Source organism: Pseudoliparis swirei, chromosome 9, assembly GCF_029220125.1.
Source record: "Pseudoliparis swirei isolate HS2019 ecotype Mariana Trench chromosome 9, NWPU_hadal_v1, whole genome shotgun sequence".
In the NCBI taxonomy this organism is placed as follows: domain Eukaryota; kingdom Metazoa; phylum Chordata; class Actinopteri; order Perciformes; family Liparidae; genus Pseudoliparis; species Pseudoliparis swirei.
This window is the reverse complement of record NC_079396.1, coordinates 20,104,889-20,117,421: the sequence shown is the minus strand read 5'-3', so window position 1 is coordinate 20,117,421 and position 12,533 is coordinate 20,104,889.

Sequence of the window (12,533 nt, the reverse complement as noted above, 5' to 3'; positions counted from 1 at the left end):
TAACAACAAAGAACACAGACGAAAGCATGGAAACAACCGTCGCTCACAGTTCCTATCGACCTACTTTTTAACAGCCAGCACTATTCTCGGATGCGGGTTGCTCAACCCTTAAAAAAGCGCAGAGAAGCACACAATGTGCTCCTATGTGGCCACATATCCGATCAACCTGCGCCACCTGATTGTTTCGGCTCCTCACACCTGTTTGAATGTGGATCGCGCTGGCACTGTCTGCTCTTTCTATCCCGTTAATAAAACACAGCCATATCTACATTGCACATGGTGACCGACTTGATTTGCAGAAATTAGCGAGATGTTGCCCAAACGCAGAGAGAAAATGTCCGATTTGAAGACGTGGACGGTGAGGGAGGGTGGGGGCAGAACATAGTTGATGCTATCTGAAGAATATGCCAGGAAAAATGGATTTCACAATTTCCTCTAAAATAAAAAACACTTTTTTTGCAGAGGCCAAAAATGGCTAGATATAATACAAAGTGGGTGGGATAGGGTCAACAAACACGTCTTGAAAAGACTGTCCAGGTGTAACTGTTTTCTTTATACAGGCCTACATATTGTGTATTGGTGTGCTTTGGTGCAGAGTACTGTAAACCCATAATTTGAGAGAGTGATTTTTTCTTGAGAAGGTGATTTAAATTCTCAATATTGCAACATCTGTCCCAGTAAAAAATCAAAGAGAAGAATTTTACTTTCACCCGTGAAGAATCGACAAACTGCATATTTAGGATCTGGATATGTGCCGTGTGTGTGTCATGCTCCCATTATTTGTGTGTGTGTGTGGAGGGTGGGGGGGGGGACGGGGACGGGGGGACTCCTCCTGCCCTGTGCATTATAGGCCCATGCTGGCGGTGGTGACTGCTGCTGTTGCCATGACAGCAGCAGTGTCTCCGGCCGTGCAGAGGGTGAGTGGGATGCCCCATCCTCATCTCTCCATCCTGACTCAGACAACGGCATGCTGGACAAAAAAAAGCCCCACCCCAACTGAACATATGTGTGTGTGTGTGTGTGTGTGTGTGTTTATGTGTGCGTGTGTGTGTGTGCGTTCCTTTGCTATTTCAATTCATTTCATCATTTGGTTGTTGTTTCTTCTCTCTGGACCGGCCTTGCGTGCAGGATGAGCTCCAGGGCTCCCCCATCCGTCCCTCAGGGGAGGAAACATCTCAACGCTGCTCTTATTTTAAAGGGAATCCAACATTTGTTGTCATTTCAAAAAGGTGGTCATGACAAAAAAGACAAACACAAGTCTGTGACCTGTTAAAATGACCCCATGTTTAATAATGACTCATCATGAACTTAATTTTATACTGACCCCAATTTGTGTCAAGCACCAACATAACATCGGACTACCCGGCACCCAGAGATGATGCTTGTTTTGACCCAGTTTTAGTGTTATCTTTTATATTACAGTATTGACCCAAACTAAAGCGTGGTTTTGAAATGTTTTAAACATTATTTTTTATATATTGTTTGTGATACACACTGTGTTGTATCAATAAACCACACAGTAATATAGATAATAATAATATCACCAACATTGGGTCACAAAAACCAATTGGTTTAACCTACGGAGCTGAAAGTATCAAGTATTGTACAAGAAAACACAAACATTAGGTAACAGAAAGAACATGTAAACAAATTGCTGGAACATGTATTTCTCTAAATATCCCTTTAATCATTCTGGGACCTCCTTATTTTTTGTCAAATAAGTAACACAACTTTTGAGTCTTAATGAACATTGCGCTGATTTGTAGAAAGATAACATTTTGAATGCACGGTTTTTACTTAATGTCGAGCTGAGTATTGTTTTTCAAGGTACTTTCACTACTTAACTCGAATATAGGATCTACTTCGTCCACCACTGGACATAACATGCACACATACAACAGGATTCAGATTGCTCTCCTGTAATGCACCGATCTCTGAGATTATCCCTCAATGTCGCCATCCATGCATCTCAGCTGTCAGACCTGGAGGCAGGGTCACGCCTCCTCACTCCTAATGAGGCAAAACTGCTGACAATCCCCACTGAGCGCTTTCCTTTCACCGTGAGGTGGACAACTCCTGTCCTGGAGGGCCACAGCGAGGCCGGTCTCAAACTGAGATACCCCGCACAATAAAACCCCTCACTTAGAGACAAGCCCGATGACAGCAGCTTCACATCCATCTGCTCACAGCCTGACCCCCACCGACTCACCTCCGGATCCACTGCATACCTGCAGTGTTGTGTCCACCAATGAACATGTGTGCAAGTATCCAGTGGTAGAAGAGGTAATCAAATGCTGTTCTTGAAGCGGCATTCACAAGTCACGACAGTACTACTCAGTCTGAGCCTCTTGTGGGAACTGTCTAAAGTCTGAGTAAATGGAGTAAATGGAGTTGTGAAGTGGGAGGACGTATTTCTGCCACCACTTGTTCCAGAAATAAACGTCACATAATTCTTTCCACAGACAATGTTATGGAATTCATAGTTGAAACTCATCGACAGCACGAAACTCGCCCAGAAAATATCTAGTTATTTGAAGAAAAAGGGATCCACAACTCCCTGGCACACAGGGTCATCCTAAATAACTTTGAGTTTTAATTTCCGAATGAATTTTTGGATGAATTCAGCAAAGATGATAAAGTACTTTGAATGCGGCTTCTTCTGGTCGAGGCTCTTGGGTGTTTTAATGTTCGCCAAAAGAACGGACAAAACTACACTAAACGTTTGCTTATCTTGGTCTGTGCTGCTTTGATTTTCGACCTTTATTTTTCATCTATAATTCTAAATTGCTGGAGTATACTACCTTTGAGTAAGAGTTGTTATAAACCATTAAAAAAAATACTGTGACAAGTAGAATTCCTGTATGCAGTGACAGATTAAAGTATTAAAAGTAAAAGTACTCATTATGCAAAATGAGGATATAGAATTATTTAAAAGTAGCCGATATATTTATACTGTATTATAAAATATAATGAAACATGGGTTGTGCAGATCCATTAACATGTAAGCTGCATTGTAATGTTGAAAGTGTCATGTATGAGTCTTTTTTTTTTGGTGAGGTAGTTCCAATAGAAAAAAGTGGAGTACCGAAGTATCAAGCTGCACACAATGCAAGTTAAGTGCATCAATCTTTGGTAAATTAAGTTAATAATAATAATAATAGTTAATTTCCATCACTGGAGGTATCACTCACACAACCACACTCAAAATAATTTCCTCTGGGATATTTACACTTTAAAAAAAAGATGTCTGCAGAAATCAGTAAAGAGTAAATACTTTAAAACAATCATAGTATGTCGTATGAGGCGAAACCACCTCCACAGCTTCAAGGGAGACGGGCAGTGAACAGAGACACAGAGTGACACGGAACTGTGAGACTGAATATGAGCGCCAGGCTGTGATGGTGAATCAGCCTCAGTGAGGCTGACAAACTCACCCTCCTCAACCCCATGTTGATCTCAGAGTGGGATTAAGTATGACTGACAATTTGATCACTACTGCCGCCTGTTGGTAAAGATTAAAACTGCACCTCCTTTGTGTCACCCATCCTCAACCGGACCTGTCCGACACGAGACAACAACAGTTATACACATTTATCTTTCAGTTAACTGCATGATTTGTTTGTGTGTTATAATATTAGATATATGTTAATATATGAATTATATATGAATGGTATAATATGTGTTTTTGTAGATTCAAGGTTCATCCAAATCACATACAAAAAATATATATTTTCCCATTTTTAGATTATTATTTTGTAAACGTAATTTTAGTTATTACATTTATTTAAGTGAATTGAATTATTTTAATTTATATTATTGTAATTTCTGGTGTTTTTTTAATTTAAAAGTGAAAACAACTCAAATCTATTTCCAAATTGTTGTTGATACTGAGGATATATTCACAAATCTCAATCGTTTTCATTTCTTAATTATAAAACTACATTTTTTTAATGAAAATTGTCCACAATTGGGTCTGTTTATTATATTTGTTATGGAGATGCTGCTTTTTAAATATAATTGTCAAATTATTTCAATTGTAATCAATCAATCAGTCAAACTGAATGACACTAATCATACAGATCAGTGCCATTCAAAGTGCTTTACATGTGAATGATAAGCTGACAATAAGACAAATTAAACTATTTGAGACTAATTCAAACAAGAAATAAAAATGATCAAAATTAGAGAATGAACCCAATAAAATAGATATATCTGTTGAGCGTTCAGTTCACAAGATGTCTTTGGAGCTGTGTTTGTGATCCAAACATTCATACAGATTGTGAAAAAAACGTTTTGCCGTTTTTTATTGTGAACATTAAATTGAAATGATCATTCAACCAAAACTGTTGTGTACCATTTCAACAGAAACCCTAATTGTATGAGGCATACAGTTGGGCTTCCTTTCAATCTTAAACAAGTTAATGAATTAAAACACACAGAAGCTCTATTTGGTGTATACTGGATATAATTTTTAAAATAAATGTATAGTAAACCTAAAGAGCTTTGTTTGAAGAAGTAAAAAGCCGTAGACGACTTTATCAGACGACTTTTGTTCTTTATTTGATTTGGGTGAACTCTCCCTTCTTCATACAGAGATGTTTGAAGGGTGATGAGAGGTAGCTGAGAGAGAGAGAGAGAGAGAGCGCGCGCATGCCGACTGCATATTTATTATCTATTATATCAACTCTCTCTCTTTGTTTGCTCAGTCAGCCACAGCACCGACCAGATAGAAGTTGCATTTACCAGTCTGGCGTGGTGAGGGGCTGCAGTGCGACGTGAACAGACTTATGGGACCATGAGGCATGGAGGCATGGAGGCATGGAAGGCAGGGAGGCAGGGAGCTGTGGGTCAGGGCCCGGGGTGGCTACAGGCCATCGGGACAGCACAGCCAAGAGGCAAGCCAGGAGACGACAGAATGGGCACAGTCGCCATGGAAACACAAGCGACCCAGGCAAATCATGGCAACTGGTAACTAAGTAACAGGAAACGACGGACCATAGAGGGCGATGAGTCTGGTTAATCATGAAGAGAGAGGGGGGAGGGGGGAGAGAGAGGGGGTGCAGTGCAGAGAGGGGAGGAGGGAGGGACAATGACAGGGAGATAAGGGCCACAGTTCTGGCTCACAGACCCCTCTCCTCTAAAGTGTGTGTGCTCATACCCGCCCCACATGCACTGGATTGACACTGGATTAGTGTGAACTGATGGAGACGAAGCCTCCGCCCTTCTTTCACCATCATTTTCTTTGGAAATCCACAAGGGAGTGTTAATGAGCACACACTACAAGGAGAGGAGCCACAGAGCAGCCATTAAACTGAGCTTGTGTGTGTGTGTGTGTGTGTGTGTGTGTGTGTGTGTGTGTGTGTGTGTGTGTGTGTGTGTGTGTGTGTGCATGGAGCAGAAATCAGACTCCCCCCGGGCCAGTTAAAAATTATATGAAAGTAATCATGATCAATATTTTTACAATAACAGGTTATCAATTGACAATATAAAGAGGATTCACTCACAGAGCTTTATTGGCTTTCAGATCATTGTTTAACTGTCCGACACAACTCTGCAGCAGGCGGTTGTGTTCGGTGACCAAGCTCCACAAACCCGCCGTACACCTGCTCAGCACATAGACAGCAAACAGACAGTTAAACACTAAATGGGGAACAACGTGGAGCATTTAGCATCTAAAGCGTCACATGTTGGGAGAGAACAAAAGACAAAGCTAAAAGAGAGTGAGCATTGGACTTGATGGGTTTGATGTGTATCTCTCTTCTACTTTTAGTGCACAACTGTCTTATCTTGGAATGGAGTTAAAAGTGTGATATACGGCAACTCCCCTTTTTTCGAGGTTTTTACTTCTTAAAGAGCCCAGTTGAAAGTTGTGTGGTCTGAGATGTGTCTCTTAATACCTCTTACCTCTTCCATATAATCCATAAATAAACCCTTAAGAGGACAGATCAGGTCATCTCAGAATAAAATACAGTATTTTTTGTTTTGCAAATTAGTTGAAAAATTCTGGTCCTTGAAGATACAAATGGAGGTGTAGTTATCTGTAATGTTATTTTAAATTTGATGAGGTTTGAAACTTTTACAATGCTTAAAATAATGTTAAAAGCTCTAATGGGGTTGTTAAGGTTCTCTGTTGTTGTACATTAGCGTGTACTAATTCTAACTTCAAGCAAGATGATGCTTTTTTTTTTACTGTATAATATGCAGCTAATGTGCAGGTGAAGGTCTCTGCAATAATGCAAAGTGATAGCAAAAGTAGCCAAAATGCCCGTCAAGCCAGGCGCCTTGCTGAACTAGCTCGAGCACCTGGGCTCATTTAGACGTGTTCTCTGTCCCTCCTCATCGGTTAAGGATGAAATTGGACAGTTTAGCGAGCCAGCTGTTTGACGGCCATTTTCTTCCACATTGCCTGGAGTGTTTTGATACGAAGGCTGTTCAACTGACTCTGCAGGTGATGATTGTGTGACCTTCATGTTAAATATTTAAACTCATTTTGAATGGATCAGCGGACTCTCAATTCAAATTGTTTATTTTTTATGGATAACAATCCACTCAAATGTAAACAAGAATACAAGCTCCTAAAATGTGTGTACAGCTTCTAGCATCCGGTGATCATTACGTTTAGAGGAGTGTTGGGCAAAAAGGAAACCGCTTCAAAATTAATGTGATGAATGTGATGAATACAAAGTTAACGCTCAGAACCTTAGTATTTTTAGAACCAGATTCCTAGCATTGAGAAGTTGCACGTCAATCAGCCCAACACGACTTGAGCACTGCTCTGCGGTCTAGGAGGCTTCGAGGGGCCCGGAGGAAGCCTGTTACCTCCACACAAAGGCATATTGTATGTGTGACCCGGTGACCTAACCACTGCTCATATAGCTAAAGCGTTATCTCTGACACAACATCTGCGTACGTAACTGGCAGGCATGAACAAGTTAAGTGGCAACACATTCTGCTCGTCGAGCCATAAACAAGTCCACGTCTCCAGAAAGCTGACTGCTCTCATCAGCAGACCCAAACATAACCCTGATCTGTTCATTCACAATTAGCTGCTTGGCATGAAGCTACTCGATCACACACTCTCTTTCACGTGCTTTTGGATGTGTCAGGGCCACCTGTGTTTGTGGCCTTGTTCATGCCAATGCTACTCGGCCTCGACAGCTGTAATGGGCTCACTGTGGAGAGACACACACTCTCCCTGCTGCCCAAACACTCTACAGCTCTTATTCCATCCCCCTGATTGCCGGTGACGTGCTTATAGTGGCACCCTGCAGCTGCACTGACATCCACTTTGCCAGGGCTGTGTGACACATCTGATTGCACCTGTCAGGCGCTGCCCTTTAAGCCTTATCCCCTAAATGCTCCTGCTGACCTTTGCCTCTGTTTTTTTCTTCCCCTTTGCAGACTTGTTATTCCTCCTTCTCTGCACATGACGCTCTCAAAAAGTGGTTCAGTTAGTACCTTTTTTTTTATCCACAAAGTTTCAAACAAATTCATTTTTTAAATGAATAATACTGTAATAACTGTTGAACGCATGGCATAGCTTGTCTTTTCTGCTAGTATTGTTTGCAATAATTCTTCACAGTATCGTAGATGATCCAAAGCCAACTCTTGAATTAAATCAATTTAAAGCATAAGGCTGCCGTTCTTACAGTCAACAAATCCAACCAAAACCAACCATGTGTCAGTTCATCTCTCAGTTGACTTGTTTTGTTTCCAGGCGGAGGAGGCAGCTGTTTGATAAACGCTTCTAATAAACCACGAGATACAAACTTAACGACTAGTTGGAGAATATAGTGGAGCACTTCGCAGCTGATGAGACAGATATTTTCCTCCGCTGTTATAGAGATTAAAAATAAGAACCAGAGGCCAAAAGAGAGTAGTTACATTCATCATGGAGGGAACAAACACGTCAACACATGAATGATAATGTTGCTCGGTAACTGGGTGTGTAAATAAACAACTGTTTGCTAAATAATGTACCGTACGTCAACTTATAAGGTGATGATATGTCAGCGTCGTGTTTACCACTTTTCTCTGCTGCCCCCAAGTGGTTCAAAATAAATCAGTTACTGCAGGTTTAACAACATGTCACAAATAAATAGTGTGTTTAGAAAAAGGAAAAATAAGTCCCTGAAACGATTGGGCACTGTAGCTTATAGGCGACGAGTAAATACTCTATTTGTTGGATTTATTTTGGCAGGTGTTGTAAAAGACCCCTGTAGAGGAGATGCAAAGGTCTGCCTAGGTTAAATGATATTGATGTTCTCTTTACAAAGTAATCTGGATTGTGCACTTGCAGGTTAGGTGAGTTTCAACCGTTTTGCTATAACCTGCAGTTGTTTTGCCAGATTCCTCTGCTTAGCCCCCCTGCTGTGTCGCTGCATCGGCTCCATTCAGAGGAATGAGGGGGTTGCAGGTTTTTTTCACACTGTGCTGCTGTCTGTCTGAACCATGCATGTTGACTCACACGGTACCACAGTGCCCGTGGTTCAGAGTAAAGGAGCATTTCACCCAGTGTGGCTCAATCGGTGTTTATCGGAGAGAGTAATAAGTTCTGCACGCACTGGAGACGTTCATTTTCTTTGTAGAATCAATTCATGATTTGTGTTTTTTCCCAGGAATTGTTGACCAATGACTACAGCATACATGTTCTATTAAATACTTTAAACATACATCATACACAAACAAAGCTGCAGATTGCTGAACTCTCCTGAAAGGCCTCAAGAAGTTAAAGTGCTCCACAATAATACTCATTCATAAAAGTGTCAACCAAATGGCCGCATTCCTCCTAAGGACGTTCACCTCTGATTACTTCCTCCTTTTCAGACTTGTCTTCCTCGTTCTCTTACCACTTAATATTTGTACATCTTTGCCCACAAAATATGACATTCTTATGAATAGAGATTTCTATTCATACACCTTGATATTTCATGATTTATGTAATACTGCGGTGCTAACTTAGTTTTACATCAAATTCTTCTCATGAGGCAGGTGCAGCAGTCACATCCTACTCTGGACAAGAGCATATAATTAGAGTCAATTATATCTTCAGACATTTATACAAAGATCAAATGGCATATGAAAATGACCATTTATCCCATTTGAACAAGTTCTTTCTTGACACATTAGACTTCGTTGGACCAGTCATTTAAGCTTTTCGGACGGTGGAATTTCCTTTTAACAAAAGGAGAAGAAAATCCCCCCCAATTTACGGGGGGATTTTCTTCTCCTTTTGTTAAAATGGTTACAATTGAGACTGTTTTCCTTTGTCTGACCTCTTTACCCAACACAAGAATAAACTATAATTAAAACAGCAAACTATCAACCTCATCGTATCTGTTTTAGCTTTTCATAAGAACACACACATATTTGCACGCTCTCCACTATTACACCACCACGTCAGCCACAGAAAAGTAAAGCTTTTGATTACCCATCCTTCTGGGCTCTTTGGGAGGATGGGCTGGTGGAGAATTGGGAGACAAACAAAGCCCACCCTGACCCCTGTGACCCTGCTGTCGGCTACCACCAGAGAGAAACTACACTCACCACAGATGGTTCACAAAAGCCCAGAGCTATCTTCATAATGACATCATAAAAAGACAGTCAGGGACAATTTACCGTATTAAAGCAATATATCTCACACTAAGAGCATTCCTCGCATCAAGGGTCATACACCTCAGTATCAATCCATCAATAAATACTGGGATATCGTGATCATCATTTCCCCCCATGGACACACAGCCATCAAGGTTCAGCCATTGTAGTCCCGTCTAACCATTCACTTACATTCATTCTGAGCATGAACATAAATTCAGACACACACATTAACCTCTGGACCTCATCAGTGATTCTCAGTACTCAACCCTCTCGATTGCACAAAAATTACGGAAAAAAGCGTGAACTTATTTCAGTCATGCAAATCAAATTCCAAGGCCCAACATGTTGCTTAGACTCTTGGTACAATATTGTATATCTCATTATAGTTGTGTTACTGATTTCAATTGGTCAACTTGGATCGAAGGAGTTATTGCACAGTAACAAGGAAACACAAATGAATCACCAAAATGACTCCCTGTTATGATGGATTCATTGTCCCTTGTGTAAGGAAGCAGCCATGATCTTATGTTATTACAAGCAGCAATTAAATACAACATTTGGTTAATAGTGAAAACATAGAGTCGCCGATATAAAAAATACTAGTATCGTTTACAGCCAATCAACATAAACAAAGATACTGACATCTTTGTATTGATGAATTTTAATTAAACTATGTTACAAAGGATGAACCAGGGCAGGTTGACCCATTTACCCCTGAGTCTCATGTCAAATGGCAGAAAATTTAAACACATGCAGTGTTTCCTGGTGAACACGTTTGTGAGGTATAATTTTGTGCTGCACATTTGTGAACATCTTATCACGGTTTCAGAATAAGCCATTAAATGTTTTGAGAAAACTGTGTGTAAAGATGTCATATTTGTTGCTTCAGTTGGACCATAGACGTTCAGGATACGAGTAAGATGTACTGTAGTAACTGAGCGGAAACTGTGTGCAATTTGGACAGTGACTCTGTGTGCATCGACTGAGAAAACACACAAACACTTCCTGTGTGAAAGTGTAAATGGGGCAGAGTGCGTAAAGTTTGCAATAAAGTTCACTGAAGACGAATCTGTCTCTTGAGCATTTTTAATGATATCCCAGTGATACGCCCACTGACCACTAGTGCCTTGTCTGATTTAAAATACTGGTCCTACGCTGGTTGTTTCCGTGGGATGAAGACATCCTCAGACGAGAACGCACATGTGCAGTCATGTATGTCTTCGAAACCTCCCGGCCCGAGGCTCTCTGACTACCAGCCGACTGAGATCCAGTTTCCATTTCCAGTCATGGGAGTCTCTGCTATTGTTTCCTGCAGCTGCCTTTCATTCATGGTGTCATCACGAGGCGCTCTGCTGTCACAAAAACATTGAGAAACCAATGTGATGCTCCACAGAGACCGACTCAGGGGGGACCTGCATGAAACGGGGAAACTGTAAAGAACATGAATAACCACATTTTTGTATCTTCCATGTAAGCCATAACAAAAATAAACCAATATAAGGCTGGCATGCTCAGATGCCAATCGTCCTCACTCCCTATAGGCCTACGTGTATCTATTTATAGTCAGCTCTCATTATGTGTCTAAAAGTTAGCATATAGACCAGTTTCTACTGTTTTGGATGTCGGTATTATCTAATAGAAGATGTATTAGTATCAGTGATTACTGTCTGTCAGTGAAAACACATTACAGAAAAATGTATGTATTTATGTAAAATATACACTGAATATTATTAACAGTGTCTCCGTTAGTACGTTAACAAGGCTTTATGTTTAATATGAAATACCTACCACTCACTACGCATTTTGATATTTGGAGGATTCTGATAAAACATTTGTGATCAGGTTAGGCTTGTAGTTAAAATCTGCGTTGAATTATTTTGAAGCAGTACCTAAGTCATCCATTGATATTGTCATTAGAGTTTTAGCAGCTTTTGCTCAGAAGTCGGGCTGAAAATACGGCTTCTTTTATGTCTACACGCTGCTAACTGTGTGCCAATATTCGTTTTGTTGCAGTCACAGCTTATTGATATAATAAAATCATCATTTTCTAAAGAGCACAATTCAAAAAAAATTTGAAGATAACTTTACCTGACAGTAAAAACATTACTTGACAGTAAAAACAACGTCACTTGACAGTTAAAACAAGTAGGCGAATGGAAGTCTGGAGGCCGACACTGAGGCGACATTTCGTCCAGCCTCTACCGTGGTGGTCCAGGGGTGTAATGGCTTCACTCGTGTCCTTTCACAAAATGGCCAAAGTAGTCGCCATATTGGCCGCGCCGGTTTTTAGTCAACCCTTTCTTTTGTCAACTGATTGTCTTGTCTAACTAGTGGCACCAAGAGAAAAATGTCTAACTAGATAACACAATCAGTTATTTGATATGCGACTGCTTAAAACCGAATAAAACGTTTCGCCGTGAGGGTCGTTGAGTGCTTTACTCGGTCCAACTGTTGGACTCACACAGCGCCATTACACGGTTAAAACACTACGTTGTGGCCACAGACTGGAGGAGACGACGACCAGATGACCAAAAGGCGTCGCAACACAGCTGCCACTACTGCGTGTTTGTGAACACGACGTGTCTTTAACGTTACAAAAGGCGAAACCCATTTGTCTTTCACTTCCATTCAGCGGTTCAATGTTGACCATATCACCCGAAGTTCTTTGGATGTTCTGGTTACTTTATAACCGAAACACGTAAGTTACAGTAGCGTTACGTCCTTTTTACGAAAAAACACGTCTTTAACCCGCGACTCTTGTAATAACTCGCACGATGGCACACCATATCAGCCACTGTGTGTACACAATTTACATTGTATTAATATGAGACGGATATAACATTTAATTTAATTTCGCTGACGCTTTTATACAATCATAGTTCAAGATGTCAGGGCGAAGGCCTAACCTACATCGTGAACGCTAAATTAGGCTAATG